Source organism: Rhinichthys klamathensis, unplaced genomic scaffold, assembly GCF_029890125.1.
Source record: "Rhinichthys klamathensis goyatoka isolate OS25496 unplaced genomic scaffold, OSU_Roscu_1.1 h1tg000111l_1, whole genome shotgun sequence".
Lineage (NCBI taxonomy): Eukaryota > Metazoa > Chordata > Actinopteri > Cypriniformes > Leuciscidae > Rhinichthys > Rhinichthys klamathensis.
The window spans coordinates 2,070,368-2,090,006 of NW_026606649.1; the positions used below are offsets into that span (position 1 = coordinate 2,070,368).

At 46.1% G+C, this 19,639-nt stretch overlaps 1 protein-coding gene and 1 long non-coding RNA gene across 2 annotated transcripts in view; both read right to left on the reverse strand.

Annotated features, from left to right (window-relative positions):
- The window catches only part of LOC130087734 (radixin), a 553,959-nt gene that overhangs the window by 227,342 nt on the left and 306,978 nt on the right, over positions 1–19,639 (reverse strand). The window lies entirely within an intron of this gene.
- LOC130087796 (uncharacterized) lies at positions 7,387–8,005 on the reverse strand. The gene is made up of 2 exons (XR_008807395.1): positions 7,812–8,005; positions 7,387–7,702 (listed from the first exon to the last, which is right to left on the reverse strand). It is a non-coding gene; the product is annotated as an uncharacterized LOC130087796 (long non-coding RNA).

The window sequence follows — 19,639 nt, forward strand, 5'->3', positions numbered from 1 at the left end:
CAAACACGGTGAGTCATGTCATCTCCTGTTATTGTCACTTGCAATTTTTGCCACATGTATAGTATAGCCTTCTCTGTCAGCGCTGAGGGCTTCACGTGATAAATGCAGGGAGATAGTCAGGCTGACAGAGAAGATTTCAGAACTAGAGACACGCATCCAAACTTTATTCGAGGATAGTAAGAATCCAAGGGCTTTAGATACTGCTTTTGAGGTGACTAGCTTAGTGAACTCTGTACATCGTTCGGTTCCAGCTGTAGAGCATGTGCAGCAGGGCACTTGGGTGACCATGAGACGCTATAGTCGCGGAACAAAAACACTGCTCTTCTGTTCCGATTACAACATCAAACAGGTTCTCCCCACTCAGTGAAGCACCCACTGAGAATCCTGTTGAATGTGCCCTAGTTATTGACGATTCTATTACACGGAACGTGAAAAATAGAGACACCAGCCACCATAGTCACATGTTTGCCGTGAGCCAGATTGTTATTCATGTCGGCACTAATGATGTTCGACTTCGCCAGTCGGAGTTCATTGAAATTAACGTTAAAGAGGTGTGTGAACTCGCAAGTACGATGTCAGACACTGTAATTTGCTCTGGCCCCCTTCCTGTTCGCCGGAGTGATGAGATACTTAGCAAACTGTCCTCACTCAATGCCTGGCTGTCTAAGTGGTGTTCGTAAAATAATATAAGGTTTATAGACAATTGGAAAAGTTTTTGGGGCAGATCTGACCTGTTGAAAAGAGATGGTATTTATCCCTCCTGGGATGGTGCTTCTCTTCCCATCACATAGAGACTCTTTCACCTACGTAGATATCATCATAGAGACTGTGTCTGTTCCCCGAACTAGGAAATACAAAAAACTCCCAAACCTATTTAAGGGTAAAAATTTAATTGATTTTTTTTATTCAACAAATAAAAAAAAACAGATTATAATACAGATGAACAAATGATAAAGCTCGAGTTGCTGAATATTCAATACATTACTTCAAAAGCACTTATTGTTAATGATATGATTACAGATCATAGCCTAGATGTGCTGTGCTTGACAGAAACCTGGCAAAAAACAGACGATTACATTACTTTAAATGAGTCCACCCCCAAGATTTCTGTAATAAAAATTAGCCTCATCTGAAAGGAAAAGAGTGAGGTATTGCTGTAATTTATAGTAATATCTTCAGAATTACTGAGAAGTCTAGTTTTAAATATAATTCTTTTGAAGTGTTGGTGCTTAGATGTAACACTATCTAGTGTAAATGATAAATCACGTTTGACATTTGTGCTGGCTACTGTATTCAGGCCATCAGAGCACCATACAGACTTTATCAAAGAGTTTGCTGATTTTCTATCAGAGTTAGTACTGGCTGCAGATAAAGTCCTAATTGTTGGTGATTTTAATATACATGTAGATAACGAAAAAGACGCATTGGGATTGGCATTTAGAGACATTCTGAACTCTATTGGAGTTAGACAACACGTGTCAGTGTTTTGAAATTCTGCAGCAGAACGATGACATCTCAGATCACTATCTAGTCTCGTGTATACTCCATTTAGCCAAGGTTGAAAAGCCGACTCTGTGTTACAAATATGTTAGAACTATCACTTCTGCCACTAAAGATTTCTTAATTTATAATATTGCGAATCAGTTTCATCTCCTCAGCATCCCATATAGCTTAGAAGAACTCGATATTGTGACAGAAACTTTTGACTTTTCCAGCACTTTAGACACAGTTGCTCCGTTACGCTTAAAGAAGATTAAAGAAAATAGTCCAACATCGTGGTACAACGAGCACACTCGAGCCCTTAAGAGAGCAGCCAGAAAAATGGAGCGCAACTGGAAGAAAACAAAACTAGAGTTTTTTTGCATTTCATGGAGAGAGAGCATGATTGTGTACAGAAAAGCGTTAAAAATGCTAGATCTGCTTATTTTTCAACCCTCTTAGAAGAAAACAAACAAAACCCTAGGTATTTATTTGAAACAGTGGCTAAACTAACGAAAAATAAAGCTACAACCCCAGACGTTTCCAAACAGCACAGCAGTTATGACTTTATGAACTTCTTTACTTACAATATTAGGGAGAAAATTATAACTATGCAACCGTCTACTACTGTATCGCATCAGGGAGTGCATTGTAGTATCCCTGAAGAAAAATTAGATTCATTCATTGCTATAGGAGAGGAATAATTGTCTATTTGTCACATTCACCTCCTTCATCTGTGTCTTCACCTCCTTCATCTGTGTCTTCACTACACTTCCCAGCATTCCCGGTCATCATCACCTGCACCTGCACCTCATCATCCTCATCATGATCACCGTCACCTGTGTCCCATCACCAGCATGGACTATAAAACACTCACTCTCCCTGCAGTCACGGTCTGGTCTCGTCTATACATGACTCTCCATCAACCAACCTGCTACTTACTGCTTCCCGATCCATCTGTATCCATCCATCCATCCATCCATCCATCCATCCATCCATCCATCCATCCATCCATCCATCCATCCATCCATCCATCCATCCATCCATCCATCCATCCATCCATCCATCCATCCATCCATCCATCCATCCATCCATCCATCCATCCATCCATCCATCCATCCATCCATCCATCCATCCATCCATCTTGATGTGACTGCATCCAATGCATCTACAAGAGAGAAAAGGACATTATCCATTCAGCTAAGCCTGTTTCATGTTTCAAAGTCATTTGATCCTTACCTGTTATCTCCGACTGAATATCCATCTGCACAAATAAACTTTATAAACTTACCAACCAGTCTGTTCCTTCTGTGAGCCCTGACACTATTGTCTCTCTCGTTACACCCTGACAGAAGACCAGACCAAAAGAGTGACAGAACGACCGACCGCAAAATGGACGAAGCGGGTCAGATCTTGTGTTCCATTTTCCAGAATGGGCGTAAGATCGAATCATTCTTAGAGGAATTCATAGAGTACAGCCATCTAACCACACTTACTGATCAGCAGTTGGTGGATTTATTTTGGAGTGGATTAGACCCACACTTCCATTCATGGATGCCACCAGGAAATCCCGGTGTGACCATTGAACGGTATCTGGACTACGTGCTTTTGTTGAGCGGCTCAGCCTACACTGTGGGTGAGGCTAATTTTAACATCGCCGCTCAACCACCGTCACCAGTCTCCGTCACCACCCGTCCTGAGTCTCATTCCGGTGAGACCGTCCAGCCAGACACCGTCCAGCCAGAGACCGTCCGTTCTAAGCCCTCTTCACCGCTGGTTCCGTCCAGCACCAAGCCCTCTTCACCGCTGGTTCCGTCCAGCACCAAGCCCTCTTCACCGCTGGTTCCGTCCAGCACCAAGCCCTCTTCTCCGCTGGTTCCGTCCAGCCCAGCCAAGCCCTCACCGCTGGTTCCGTCCAGCCCAGCCAAGCCAGCACCGCTGGTTCCGTCCAGCCAATCCGTGCCAGAGCCCGCCGCTGATCCTGCGCCAGAGCCCGCCGCTGATCCTGCGCCAGAGCCCGCCGCTGATCCTGCGCCAGAGCCCGCCGCTGATCCTGCGCCAGAGCCCGCCGCTGATCCTGCGCCAGAGCCCGCCGCTGATCCTGCGCCAGAGCCCGCCGCTGATCCTGCGCCAGAGCCCGCCGCTGATCCTGCGCCAGAGCCCGCCGCTGATCCTGCGCCAGAGCCCGCCGCTGATCCTGCGCCAGAGCCCGCCGCTGATCCTGCGCCAGAGACTATGCATGTCACGTCGGCCCAGTCAGAGACTCTTCCTGTGCCTGAGCCGGTGTCTGTTGCTGTGTTTGTGTCTGTCCTTGTGGCTGAGCCGGTGTCTGTTGCTGAGCCGGTGTCTGTTCTCCCCAAGAAAATTTTGGGGGGGGGGTTATCCCTCACCGCCGTGGCCGCCCGAAGGGTCCTCACCGCCGTGGCCGCCCGAAGGGCCCTCACTGTTGCGGTCACGCCCACAGCCTGCTCCGCCCTGGAAGCCCGAGGGTCCAACAGCTCCGCCCTGGACGCCCGAGGGTTCGTCTGCTCCGCCCTGGCCACGCCCACGTCCTGCTCCGCCCTGGCCATGCCCATGTCCTGCTCCACCCTGGCCACGCCTAGGTCCTGCTCCGCCCTGGCCGCCTGCACGTCCTACTCCACCACGGCCACTTGCTCGTCCTGCTCGGCCTGGACCATCCTGGAGTCCGTCCAGTTGCACCCGGTCCACCTTCCCGTCACGGACTCCAGGATGCCCACCCCTCCAGGATGCCCGCCTAGCGGGAGGGGGGAGTTATGTCACACTCACCTACTTCATCTGTGTCTTCACCTCCTTCATCTGTGTCTTCACTACACTTCCCAGCATTCCGGGTCATCATCACCTGCACCTCATCATCCTCATCATGATCACCGTCACCTGTGTCCCATCACCAGCATGGACTATAAAACACTCACTCTCCCTGCAGTCACGGTCTGGTCTCGTCTATACATGACTCACAGACTCTCCATCAACCAACCTGCTACTTACCTGCTTCCCGATCCATCTGTATCCATCCATCTTCGATGTGACTGCATCCAATCCATCTACAAGAGAGAAAAGGACATTATCCATTCAGCTAAGCCTGTTTCATGTTTCAAAGTCATTTGATCCTTACCTGTTATCTCCGACTGAATATCCATCTGCACAAATAAACTTTATAAACTTACCATCCAGTCTGTTCCTTCTGTGAGCCCTGACACTATTGTCTCTCTCGTTACATCATCTAAATTGACAACATGTATGTTAGACCCTATACCGACTAAGGTATTGAAAGAGATGCTTCCAGAGGTCATAGATCCTCTTCTTAATATTATTAATTCACCTTTGTCATTAGGATACATACCAAAACCTTTTAAGCTGGCTATGATTAAACCGCTTGTAAAAAAAAAAACGCAACTTGATCCTACAGAATTTGTCAATCACAGGCCTATCTCGAATCTACCTTTTCTGTCTAAGATATTAGAAAAGGCAGTATCCTCACAACTATGTTCCTCTTTAGAAATAAATGGTATCTGCGAGGATTCCAGACAGGACCATACCATAGTACTGAGACAACTCTCATTAGAGTCACAAATGATTTGCTCTTCTCATCCGATTGTGGTTGTATCTCTCTATTAGTGTTACTCGATCTTAGTGCTGCATTTGATACCATTGACCACAACATTCTTTTAAATAGACTAGAAAACTATGTTGGCATTAGTGGAATTGCACTAGCATGGTTTAAATCATACTTATCTGACCTTTATCAGTTTGTAGTAGTAAACGCAGAGATGTCATATCGATCACAAGTTCAGTATGGACTACCACAAGTACATGTTCACTCTGTACATGCTACGCTTGGGAGATATCATTAGGAAGCATGGCATTAGTTTTCACTGTTGTGCTGATGATACTCAGCTCAATATTTCTTCATGCCCTGACGAAACTTACCAATTCACAAAATTAACGGAATGCATAGCTGATATAAAAAACTGGATGACTAGTAATTTCCTACTACTTAATTCTGAAAAAACAGAGATTCTAATTATTGGACAAAAAACTTCCTCACGTAATAACCTAGAATACTGTCTAACACTTGATGGATGTTCTATCAAGTCTTCGTCGTTGGTTAGGAACCTGGGTGTGCTCTTTGATACCAATCTTTCATTTGAAAGTCACGTTTCTATTATATGTAAAACTGCATTCTTCCATTTTAAAAGATATATTTAAATTACGACATTTTCAATGTCAAATCCGGAACAGTTAGTTAATGCGTTCATGACATCAAGGCTAGATTATTGTAATGCTCTTACGGGTGGTTGCCCTGAATGCATAATAAACAAACTACAGGTGGTCCAAAACGCAGCAGCTAGAGTTATTACCAGAACCAGGAAGTATGACCACATTAGCCCCGTTCTGTCAACACTGCATTGGCTCCCTATTAAACATCGTATACATTTTTAAATATTGCTGATTACTTACAAAGCACTAAATGGTTTAGCTCCCCAGTACTTGAGCGAGCTCTTAACGCATTATAGTCCTTCACGTCTGTTGCGATCTCAAAATTCCGGCCAGTTGATCATACCTAGAATATCAAAATCGACTGCTGGCGGTAGATCCTTATCCTTTTTAGCACCTAAACTTTGGAACAGTATTCCTAACATTGTCCGGGAAGCAGACACAATCCATCAGTTTAAATCCAGACAAAAAAAAAACACCTAGCATACACATAACACATTATCAACTTCTATAACTCAATGGTAGGCTGCATAGATTAGGTCAGCCGGAAACCGGGAACACTTCCCATTAATCCTGATGTACTCGTTGCATCATAAGAAGAATCGCATCTACGTTTATATTAGTCTCTCTGTTTATCCCGAGGTTTACCGTAGTCTGCTGGATCCAGGCCGTATCCAGATCTGATGAAGGACCTAGACACGATGACAACACAGTCCTGAAATGTCAACTAGTCTCTCCCCTGTGAAGGCTTCCTTCCTTCCCTTCACCTCTGTATAGATAAAACGTTGTCAAAATGATTCCAGTTCACATGGATACACAGAAGCGACAATACATTATGTATTACAGTATGTTTTTTAAGGCCAGACAAGTAATTTGGTGAGTTAAATTTGTAAAGAAAGACAAATTTCTGCATGCGCACATATATATTCAAACCCGCATACCTATAGACTGAATACATAATGCACGCCATCAGCGTTTTCACAGATTCGCAAGGTTTGCCTTCTCGAGCCACCAGGCACTGTTGTTGTGCAAATGAGCAGGCCGGAGCGCATTAAGGGTTTTCTGTTAGAACGGTGTAAGCGGTCTTTAAGTTAACTCTCTGGGGTCAGCAAACGCGCCGGCGCATTTTGCTGGATTTTCTTCACATAGTAGCACAATATACTTAAATTACTCCGTCATTTATGGTCATACAGAAAATTGCCATCCTTCCTACGGGATTCGGTCTATCCAATTGAGTGCAGAGGCATTTTTTTTCCTGATTCGGTTAAAACACGCCCCAAAATCACAGCCCAATAGAGCAGTATCAGACTCACATTCTGACTAGAATCTGAGTATGACAACGTCAGGCTATGTCAGAACACCTCCAGGGGCCCGTTTCAATAAGGAGGTTCAACCAACTCTGAGTTAAAACTTGAACTCTGAGTTGACTTACCCTGAGATGGGAAACTCTGAGTTTTCGGTTACAGAACAGCTGAAATGAGTTAGTTAAATCAACTCTAAGTTGACTGACTCTGAGTTAAGCGCGTGCACCACAACTATAAAAAGCCATTATCAATGGAGCGCAGATATTATGAGTCACCATGGCAACAGCGCCAGACAAAAAGAGGTCTGCATATTTCTCACCAGCAGAACTGTTTTAGCTTGGGAGAAAATAGTTGCTGGAGTCAATGCTTAAGTTTACATTTTAATTACTGTTATACAGTGTTGGGTGTAATTAATTACCAAGTAATCTAAATACTGTAATTCAATTAAAGGGATTACTCTTAATTCTTCTGTAATTTAAAGTAAAATCTGATGTAATTGTATTAAATACTGCTTAGACTATAGAACAATTCTGTTTAAAACAATAGTGGATTTAACATACATTTTTAAAAGGTATATGTTTAATGTTACCTTCTCCCTCTACACACTTTGGTCAATTCAAGAATATTCATGCAATTGTATATTGTTAATTTGAAAGCATTAAAAGTGCAGTTTCTTGTCTCTCCTTGTATTTGTCTTTGTTTTATTGTTTTGGTTGTTTGCTGTTGTGTTTCATTGCCTGTCCGCTATGTAAAGCGACCTTGGGTTTGTGAAAGGCGCTATATAAAATAAACGTATTATTATTGTTCAAGTGGTTGAGGTTGATATGGGATTTAGTAATTAGTAATAAGTAGACCAATACATTCTAGATATAGAAATTATTACATTAATCTAATTACACTGTTGAAGATGTCATTTGTAGTTAGTAATTAATAACTATTTTAGAGTAACTTACCCAACTGTTATAATATTAGAGGTGAAACTGGAAGAACAGTAGCCTATGTTATTCAACCTAATTTTAATTTTAGGTGCAATCCTGCAGGCATTAAAAGAATGTGGCAGCAGCTGAAAATGAAATATAAAAATATAATTCAGTCAGGTAAGGCTTGAGCATATCATGGGTGTAGGCTACCTGACTTTACAAACATTTGACATATTAAATAACTAAATAGCATCCAGCAGTGCAGCAGCATTTTTGACATAGGTCTAATTCTGTTTTCACACAATTAAATGTTCATTTTCATTTGACTACTACTCAGCCAACAGAAAGAAGGCAGAGGCTCGCAAAACAGGGGGAGGACCTGCACCACCACCTCCACAAATGCAGAGGAGATGGAGATGGAGATGGCCCTGAGCCTGAATGCTGGAAGGCCAATGGCTGAGGGAATTCCTGGAGGGACTTCATCAGAGCCAGTCACTCCCCAGGATTCAAGGGCCTTCATAAAATTTAAGAGGTGCTGAGCATATGTGTTATTTTTTATATAGGCTATTTTTGATATTTCCATTTATTTTACTTTGGGTTGGGTTTTTTGTTGGTCCCAACAGATTCTGATGGTAATATCTGTCTTTTGGAGCCTCCTGTCCCAACAGAACCCCAGGCAGTTGTAAGTACTCAATACACCAAAAATGATGACAAATAGTATTATAAAGTTTACTCAATCAAATGCTCATCTTCACAGGACGATGGGGATGAAGAAACAGTTTCTGCTGCCACAGAGAGGCATACAGAGGTAATGTTAATATTATGTGTCTACACATCAAACAATCTACACATTCACATTTCTTCACATTTTTATGTGGAGTAACCTATAGAATCTAAGTTTATATCTAAGTATAAATGGACATTTTCAAGAAATTCTGCTCCCGACCAGGTTAGGTTCACAGAGTAAGTTACCATGGTAACTGACTCTGAGTATAAGTTACCTCTCTTTCAGAAACGGGCTTGACTTACTCTGCTTTCTCAGGTTTGACATACCTCCCATTCTGAAACGGAAAACTACTCGGTTACTATCGTAACCTCAGTTCCCTGAGAGAGGGAACGAGTATTGCGTAGCTATACGCAGTGGGGAAACTCCTTTTCCTCGATTTACTGAAACCTATATGTAAAACGCATTTGCAGCTGCACAGCTAGCACACTGAGCGTCTGGCACGCTCATAGGCTGTGCTGCCGCAACTGCACAACCAATGGCGCGGGCGACTCTGACATACAGCCAATGAGCTAGCTCAACGTCAGAGCCCGTCAAGGGGGTGTGGTTTAGCCTATAAAAGACCCCCGAATTCGCCATTATAGCAGGTTTATACGACTGAAGCGACAACTTCACCCGTTACTAAGTGCGGCCGGCTACGCAATACTCGTTCCCTCTCTCAGGGAACTGAGGTTACGATAGTAACCGAGTAGTTCCCTTTCGAACGGTCACTTCGTATTGCGTAGCTATACGCAGTGGGGACGCCCTGTAAAACGCCGCACCCTTAGTAACTGGTTGCACTGCAACTCAGGCCCCCTGAGCTAACAGAACAAGCCAGAACCCAATATAAGAATATATATATATAACAGACCAGACACTGTCAGGCCTGAATAATATATAAGAGCCAGTAACAACCAACAGAATATACTAACAAACCCCGACACTGTCAGGATTATTAGTACAATTCATAACCAGCCTAAGCGGGTTTTATATATGTATGTATGTGATTATGCACAGTAATTTTTTGTAGACAAGACCAGACAGCATCGAGTCTTAATCATACTGAAAGAACCTTCGCCTGCAGGGAAGGCACCTCCATATTATAGAACTTCATAAATGTGGAAGGCGAGGACCAGCCGGCCGCCTCACAAATATCTTGAATGGGAAACCCAGATGACCAAGCCCATGACGAGGCCATGCCTCTAGTCGAATGGGCCCTGACACCTATAGGGCAAACCTGACCCACTGAAGTATAAGCCATAGAAATGGCATCCACTATCCATCTAGACAGTCTTTGTTTGGTAACTGGACCACCCTTAGATCGGCCACCAAAGCAGACAAACAGCTGTTCTGACTGTCTAAAAGACGCAGAACGCTCCAGATAGACTCTCAGCGCCCTGACAGGGCAGAGAAGATTAACCTCCCCATCCTCGGCAGAAGGGGGAAGGGCTAATAGCGTGATAACTTGCGCTCTAAACGGCGTTGAGAGCACCTTGGGTACGTAACCATGCCTGGGTTTGAGAATGACTCTGGAGTCATCCGCTCCAAACTCCAAACATGCCGGACTCACAGAAAGGGCCTGCAGATCTCCCACTCGCTTGATAGATGCCAATGCCAACAGGAGAGCAGTCTTGAGCGAGAGTGGTTTTAGACCCACCGACCGGAGCGGTTCAAAAGGCGGCCCCTTCAGGGCCCTGAGGACCGTGGAGAGGTCCCAGGGAGGTACTGATGGGGGCCTGGAGGGGTTAATTCTCCTAGCGCCCTTCAGAAATCTTACTACCAGGTCATTTCTTCCCAGTGATTGACCAGCCACCAACGCATGATGCGCTGCGATGGCTGCCACATAAACTTTGAGCGTGGACGGGGTGCGGCCCGCGTCCAGTAGCTCCTGCAGGAAGGAGAGTACCACCGATACCTCACATGACTCTGGGTCAACTCGATTTTTCGAGCACCAGCTGGAAAAACCCGACCACTTCAAAGCATACAGACGCCTAGTAGACGGGGCCCTTGCTTCAGAGATAGTGCCTAAGACCTTGTCAGGAAGGCCCCCGGGTACCCGTTTAGGGGCCACACATGGAGGGCCCATAAATCGGGTCGGGGGTGCCATATCGTCCCTCTGGCCTGTGTGAGGAGGTCCCTCCTCATTGGAACGGGCCAGGGGACCGTGTCTGACAGCTGAACCAGCTCCGGAAACCATGGTCTGGATTTCCAGAGAGGAGCCACCAGAAGGACTGGGCATCCGCTCTCCCTGACCCGTTCGATGACTTGTGGGACCATCGAGATGGGGGGGAAAGCATAAAGGGGGCGGTTGGGCCAGCGCGTCCCTGTTCTTCGAGAAAAACACCCTGCAGTGGGTGTTGGCTCTCGAGGCGAAAAGGTCGATTTCGGCCTCGCCGAATCTCTCCCATATCAGACTGACCGTCTGAGGGTTCAGAGACCACTCGCTTAGGGGAGTGTTGCCCCGTGAGAGCATATCCGCGCCCAGATTTTGGACGCCCGGGATGTGCGCTGCTCTCAGGGAGCTCAGGTTGGCCTGTGCCCATAGGAGGAGGTCCCTCGCCATAGCATACAGGTTGCCCGACCTGATGCCACCCTGGCGATTTATGTAGGCCACCACTGACATGTTGTCCGTACGGACCAGGACATGGTGACCCCTGAGGTTTAACAGAAATGCTTTCAGGGCCAAACCAACTGCTTTCATTTCCAGACAGTTGATATGTAAGCTCTGCTCCGTGCTCGACCAGAGGCCGGAGGCAGGCTTGCCCTCGTGCAGCGCTCCCCAACCCAGGTTGGATGCGTCTGTAAAAACCACCTTCCTCCTGGAAACTACCCCCATGGTCACCCCCTTGTGGTACCAGTCCTGAGCCCGCCAGGGAATCAGTGCTCTTAAACACCCGTGATTCACCATAATGCGCAGGCTGCCTGACTGCCATGCATGGGTTGGCACACGGCGTTTCAGCCAGTGCTGCAGCGGGCGCATGCGCAGTAATCCCATGTGGAGTACTGATGATGCGGCTGCCATTAGACCAAGCAGTTTCTGAAACCTCTTCAGAGGCGCGTGCTCGCGCGCCCTGAATGCGGCTGCCAGTGTCTGCACAGAGAGCGCGCGCTCCTGAGTGAGCCGCGCTTTCATTGTCACCGAGTCTAAAACCGTTCCCAGAAAGACCACAGTCTGGCTGGGGTTCAGTTCGCTTTTGGCAACATTGATTGTGAGACCCAGGCATTTTAAATGGCCGAGAATCAAATCCCTGTGAACTATTAGTTCGTCTCTCGACTGCGCTAGCACCAGCCAGTCGTCGAGATAATTCAGCACACGCACACCCTGGCTTTTTAGCGGGGAAAGCGCTGCATCCATACATTTCGTGAATGTACGGGGTGCCAGACACAGACCGAACGGCAGAACGGTGTATTGATATGCCCTCCCCTCGAAGGCGAATCTCAAGAATGGCCTGTGACGAGGGTCGATCTGAATATGAAAGTATGCATCTTTCAGATCCATTGAAACAAACCAATCCCCCGGGCGAACTTGCGCGAGAATTTGTTTGAGTGTTAACATTCTGAACGGCCGTCTCATGAGAGCCCTGTTCAAACGTCTCAGATCTAGTATGGGTCTGAGCCCGCCGTCTTTCTTTGGAATTAGAAAATAGCGGCTGTAAAACCCCGAATACATTAGCGCGGGAGGGACTGACTCTATCGCTCCTTTTGCTAATAAATTCTGAACTTCGGTGCGAAGCACGTGACCCACGCCGCTTCTCACCGATGTCTCGATAACCGCCTGGAATTTCGGGGGCCTGCGAGCGAATTGGAGCGAGTAGCCTCGCTTTATAGTGTTTATGACCCAACTCGACACACCGGGGATGGCTTGCCAGGCCATCACCCGTGCGGCTAGGGCTTGACACACTGAATGGGGGGGACCGCCTAACATAGGGGGACCTGATACCCTTACACTGTGATTTGTGCACATACTGAGTGTTTGACTGATTATACCGGCTTTTGCCCGGGGGGATTTCAGTCTTACAACAGGGCGGGGGCCGCCTAGTGAAGGGGGACCGTGAACCCGTGTGATGTGATTGTGAAACATACTCTTTTTGTGCTTTATTTGGGTCGCCGTGAAAACGGCGTTTGTTTGCAAAGACGCGCTCACTGCTGCGGGCCTGTTTACAATAATAAAATCCCCAGCCGCCTGAACTGAACAGGGAGCTGTGGGAAGTTTTGCCAGCTTTTTCGAGGGTGGTCCGGCTAGCGCGAGACACGAGCCCTCTCTCTTTCCTCTCCGTGCTAGGACGACTTCGGAGGCACCTGGTCGGCCGCGGCGCTGGGTCGAGGGCCTTGACGCCTGGGGAGCGGGTAGCGCTTCGCGGGCCTTAGCTGGCGTTGGCTATCAGCCGCAGGGCGGGGCTGAGAGGCCTGTTTCACCGGCTTGGCTGGATGAGGCGAAGGCGGCGGCTTGGGCTTGCTGGTCGCGGAGCTCGACCGTTTCGGCAAGAAGTGTCGCATGGCCTGGGACGCTTTCTGTGCCTCTGTGTACCTCTCCGAGAATCCTTTCACCGCCGGGCCGAAGAGACCGGAGCTGGACACCGGGGCGTCGAGAAACCTCGTTCTGTCGGCGTCCTTGATCTCAGTGAGGTTAAGCCAAAGATGGCGCTCGAGCACGACCAAGCTCGCCATGTTTCTTCCGATGGCCTGTGCTGTAGCCTTAGTAGCACGCAGCGCTAAGTCTGTAGCACTCCTCAGGTCTCGAAAGGTCTCCGGGTCCGGGCCAGACTCGTCCATGGACCGGAGGAGTTTGGCCTGGTAGACCTGCAACACGGCCATCGTGTGCAGGGCCGATGCAGCCTGACCGGAGGCGGAGTACGCGCGTCCAGCGAGGGCTGAGGTGTTTCGGCAGGGTTTGTTGGGATGAGCGGCTCTAGCTCGCCAGCTAGCTGCAGTGCTCGGGCAAAGATGAGCTGCCACGGCCTCTTCGAGGGGCGGCAAAGACTCATAACCCTTTTCCGCTGCGCCATCCACGGAGGAGAGCGTCGCGGAAACTGCAGAACCCACACGTGCTGAGTAAGGAGCGCGCCAGGCCTTGGTTAGCTCCTCGTGGACCTCGGGGAAAAATGGCGCCGGTTTGTGACGCGGGGCCTGCTGGCGCCCCTCCAGAAACCATCCATCCAGTCGACTACGAGGCGGCTCCTCGGGCGAGGCCCACTCTAACTCGAGGTCCGCGACGGCCTTCGTCAGGATCCGAAGCATTTCGGCGTCGGAGTTCGTCCTGGTCGCTAATCCACTGGCCACGGATTGAGAAGCGGTGACGGGGTCGAGAGAGCCCGGCCATTCGTCCTCAGAAGCGGCGATGGATATGCTGTCGTCGCGCTCGAGAGATCCGCCGAAGGAGACGAGGCCCGCCACGTGTGGGGGGGGGGCGTTGGTCTCCTGTGAACAGGACCGGTGATGGCGTTTGAGTCGGAGAAAGTGAAGCACGCGGGGACGCGGCCGGCGTGCGTTCACAAATCTCCATACCCTCCGGTTGCCGTTGGCTGCGACGCTTCTTCTTCCTCGGAATGGAAAGCGTGGTTGAAGCGGCATCGCCGTCTCGAGAGAGAGCTAGCCGATTGCGCAGCACGGAGATAGGCATGCAGTCGCAGGCCGCACATCCGCCGGCAGAGAGTGCATTCTCCGCGTGGTCGACACCCAAGCAGGAAATGCAGCTCTCGTGTTGGTCTGCCTCGTGCAGACGGCCTCCGCACGTGGCGCAGGATGAACGAGGCATTCTGTAAACAAATCACAATAATATAAAGGATATAGGATGTCGCCGGATAGCCACAGGTGAGACGGCGTCAGGAGACAATCGACGTGCAGGCGAAGTCTGCTGAAGAGAAGCTCGCTCAGGCTGAAAGGCTTGTTCGACGGCGAATTCACAGTAAAAAGCTCAGGGACATGTGTACTGTCGCTGAAGGAGTAAAAATCTGCTATAATGGCGAATTCGGGGGTCTTTTATAGGCTAAACCACACCCCCTTGACGGGCTCTGACGTTGAGCTAGCTCATTGGCTGTATGTCAGAGTCGCCCGCGCCATTGGTTGTGCAGTTGCGGCAGCACAGCCTATGAGCGTGCCAGACGCTCAGTGTGCTAGCTGTGCAGCTGCAAATGCGTTTTACATATAGGTTTCAGTAAATCGAGGAAAAGGAGTTTCCCCACTGCGTATAGCTACGCAATACGAAGTGACCGTTCGAAAGGGAACCCAGAGTTTGCCTCATTTCAGGGTTAACATACTCAGAGTTTTCACTTAACCTCCTTTCTGAAACGGGGCCCCAGGGCCCAGAAAACACCTCAGACCCCAGAGGGTTAATAACTAATGATCTTTGCAACGGAAGTGAATCATTTAAAACTAACTTTAGCTGGAAAATAACTTTATTCTAGAGCTGCTGTAATGCCAAAACAATCTCTGTTACATTAATTTCCTATTATCACTGTAAAGTTGCTAAACAATCTATATTGTTAAAAGCGCTAATAAATGAAGGTGACTTGACTTGGCAGTATGACATTTTCTCCTGGGATTTTCTGATACATCAATGAATCCATCTTGCCTACCACGCGCTGCAGGTTTCCAGTTCCAGAGGATGAAAAGCAGACCCAGAGCATACCGAGCCACCACCATACTTAACTGTAGGCACAGTGTTCTTTTCAGCATTTGCTTCATTCTTCTAACTCCAGACAAACCGCTGATCCATAGGGCCAAAAAATTCCAGTTTTGTTTCATCGCTGCAAAGAAAAGAATCCCAAAATGGGCTTCAGCCCCCCTAAACTTCTGCCTAGCCCCCCTAAAAATGTGTGATTAATGTAGGCTATATAAATTCATGTTCGCTTCAGTCTTGTTATAATCAGATTCAGCGCGTTCTTCATCTTCAATCCGCAGCGGCGCCGAGCAGAGAGCACGTCAGAAACAGAGGACGTGTGTGTGTGTGTGTGTGTGTGTGTGCATCTGAGCCTCATTGGTCTGTCACTGCTCGTCAATGTCAGAATATTTGAGATGATCAATCAAATCAAAGTCGGCTTTATGTTCACAGACGCTGCTGAGCACGAATTTTAACAGTGACTCGACGGTTACGGTCAAGTGCGAGATAAGATGTAAGTAGCTAAACTTAACATTTCATATGTGACATTTTTTAGGTCATAAATGTTAAACGAATGACAAAAAATAATCAGGCAAACTAATATAGTTTTGTCTAATTTCGCCATTTTGAACTGTAAATAGGCCTATGTAACGTGACTCATGTAATGATTAGTTTACTGTCATTGTGAGGGGACAAGAAACATTAACAAAGCCGTTTTCATCATGTTAGGCACAAGATTAATAATGAATGTGTACATATTGAGAATATAATACAAATTATAGCCTTTAGTAAATTAAAAAAGCTCAGCTTTAGGGGAAGAGAAAGGGATGAAGAGACTGAGAAAAAAAGAAAGTGATGGAGATGAGGAGAGAGCAGGTATTGACAAATAATCTACTGCCCACTGACATGGTTTTAAAGCTATTTCTTATCCTTTTTTTCATCTTGAAATGCACATCAGACAAATACAAAAATGGAACCCCCTACCAACATTAAATTTAGGACCTCTTTGATTATAAAGCCCTGTGTCTACGGCCCTGTATTAGGCAGAAGATCAATAATGAATGTGTAGCCTACATATTGTGAATGCATTTAATACATAGCTTTAGTAGCTTTCAGTAAATAAACGCGTCTGAGAAAATGATTCATAGGCAAAATCAACCTATCAGTTGACCCTAGGTTTACTTTCTTCACTGACAGACAAAAATGAAAAGCCTATATCAGTCAAAGCTCAGCTTTAGGAGGGGAAGAGACAGGGCAAGAGATGAGGATGAGGAGGAGAGAAAAATAATCAGCTGCCCACTGACATGGTTTTAAAGATGTTATCCAATTTTTTCTTAAAATGCACATATGTAGATCAGAGAAATCAAAATTTTCTCGGGTGAAACCCCGAACCCCCTTATCTACCCTACCTCACATTTGGGACCACAGTGATTATAAAACCCTGCCTTTGCATGGTAATGAAACTGGTTAATAGTGAGCGTTAACTTTTTTAATTATTTTTAAAAAAATCATACCCTCATTGGAGGCTTAGCCCCCCTAAAATGAAAATCCTAGTGACGCCCCTGATGTAAATCATATCAAAAACAAATATTCTCTGTTTAAGTAATCCGTATGAAAGCAATGAGAGGTACAGTTTCTCAAGCGCGTCCTCATTAGCTGTAATGTGACCACACCCACGCGCACACAAGCAATTCAAATGCAAATCGTCCACGTGAAGGAACGCAAACCTGTAAACGCCCTCATTACCTCAAAACAAAGACAGACTTCAGTCCTCTGCTTTTTATCGAGTTTGGAAGACACGTTGTGTCTGGTCTGTGCTGTGCTGTTTACCTTGGATTTACCTCAGAAAAATTTGAAGAACGCAATTTGAAGATAAGAAAGATTTTTAAGGTAAGAAATTCCCACTCATAGTAAGCGTTATTGTTGCATAAACTTCACATTGTAGCTACTAGTTAAACTGGTGCCAGACTAAAATGTATGGAATAGACAGAAACATGTTGAAATATGAACTATAGACACGAGGTCTGTCGAGATGATGCAGTCAACATGGGACGACTGCATTATATCCTGCAACATCTCCACAGACCTTGGACTTATTGGGATCTTATTAGTTCGGCTTACAATGCCATCATGCCTGATCTTCTATTATCCAAACTGACCCAGCTCTCCATGCCCAGCCCAATCTGTCAGTGGATCACCAGCTTTTTGACCTGTTTGCTCTGCAGGCAAACTGAAGGGGATCCAGCAGGGGGCCAGTGATGTCCGTCAGGTGGGTCAACAACAGTCTTTCAAACGACTTCATGACCACAGATATGAGAGTGACAGGTCTGTAGTCATTAATGTACAATGATTCGGGGATTTTTGGGGACCAGAAAGATAGTGGAGCATTTGAAGCAGCAGGGAACTTCAGATCTGTGTGAAGATAGGGGCCAGTCGATCAGTGCAGACCTTTAAAAAACCCTCTGGGGCTCCTCATTTGGGAGTCACACTTGTCAAGTCAAGTCATCCTCTTTTATATAGCGCTTTTAACAATGTAGATTGTTTCAAAGCAGCTTTACAGAGATAAACTTAATATAATTTAAGGTAACACAGATTGGTTTGGTTTTATCGCGGTTCTTGAATAATGTTATTTTCCAGCTAAAGTTGGTTTTGATTGATTCACTTCCGGTGAAATGATAATTTGTTATTAAAATTAGGGGCCGCTAAGATGACGCCGTTCTCTCTAAACAGACTTTAAACATGAACCTGTGATAAACGCTGATGGCGTTCAGATGCGCATTAAGAATTGATTCTATAGTTATGTGCGTTTGAATATATGTGCGCAGGTTTGTAATTCCCTACAAACCATGCCTAAACAAACTACTTGTCTTGCCTATAAATTTTGATACAGAATTTTATTTTATCACTTCTGGGTTGGTACGTGAACCCTAATTTCCACAAAGCTTTATCTGTAGAGTGGAATAGGGATCCTCCATAGGGAGAGGCTAGTTGGCACTTCAGCACTGCGTTGTCATCGGTCCCGGCGAAGGTCCTACGTCAGATCTGGAAACGGCCTGGATCCGGCAGGCTGCGGGAAAACCTCGGGATAAACAAAGACACTAAAATTAGCGTAGATGCCATTCTTCTTATGATGTAACGAGTACATCAGGATTTAAGGGAAGTGTTCCCAGTTCCGGCTGACCTAACCTATGCAGCCTAACATTGAATTATAGAAGTCGATAATGTATTATGTGAATGCTAGGTCAAAGAGATATGTTTTTAGTCTAGCTTTGAACTGACAGAGTGTGTCTGCTTCCCGGACAATGGTAGGAAGACTGTTCCAAAGTTTTGGTGCTAAATAGGAAAAGGATCTACCGCCAGCAGTCGATTTTGATATTCTAGGTATTATCAACTGGCCGGAACTTTGAGATTGCAATAGACGTGAAGGAATATAATGCGTTAAGAGCTCGCTCAAGTACTGCGGAGCTAAACCATTTAGTGCTTTGTAAGTAATCAGCAATATTTTGAAATTTATACGATGTTTAATAGGCAGCCAATGCAGTGTTGACAGAACCGGGCTAATATGGTCATATTTCCTGGTTCTGGTAAGAACTCGAGCTGCTGCGTTTTGAACTAGCTGTAGTTTGTTTATTAAGCGTGCAGGGCAACCACCCAGTAGAGCATTACAATAATCTAGCCTTGAGGTCATGAACGCATGAAGTAATTGTTCCGCATTCGTCAATGAGAGCATATGGCGTAATTTAGATATATTTTTAAGATGGAAAAATGCGGTTTTACAGATACTAGACACGTGACTTTCAAATGAAAGATTGGAATCAAAGAGCACACCCAGGTTCATAACTGACGACGAAGACTTAACAGAGCAGCCATCAAGTGTTAGACAGTATTCTAGGTTATTACGTGAGGACGTTTTTTGTCCAATAATTAGAATCTCTGTTTTTTTCAGAATTTAGTAGTAGGAAATGACTAGTCATCCAATTTTTTATATCAGCTATGCATTCCGTTAATTTTGTGAATTGCTAAGTTTCGTTAGGTTTTGAAGAAATATACAGCTGAGTATCATCGGCATAACAGTGAAAGCTAATTCCATGTTTCCTAATAATATCTCCTAATGGTAGCATGTACAGAGTGAACAGCAGCGGTCCTAGTACTGAGCCTTGTGATACGCCATACTGAACTTGTGATCGATAAGACATCTCTTAATTTACTGCTACAAACTGATAATGGTCAGATAAGTATGATTTAAACCATGCTAGTGCAATTCCACTAATGCCAACATAGTTTTCTAGTCTATTTAAAAGAATGTTGTGGTCAATGGTATCAAATGCAGCAGATCAAG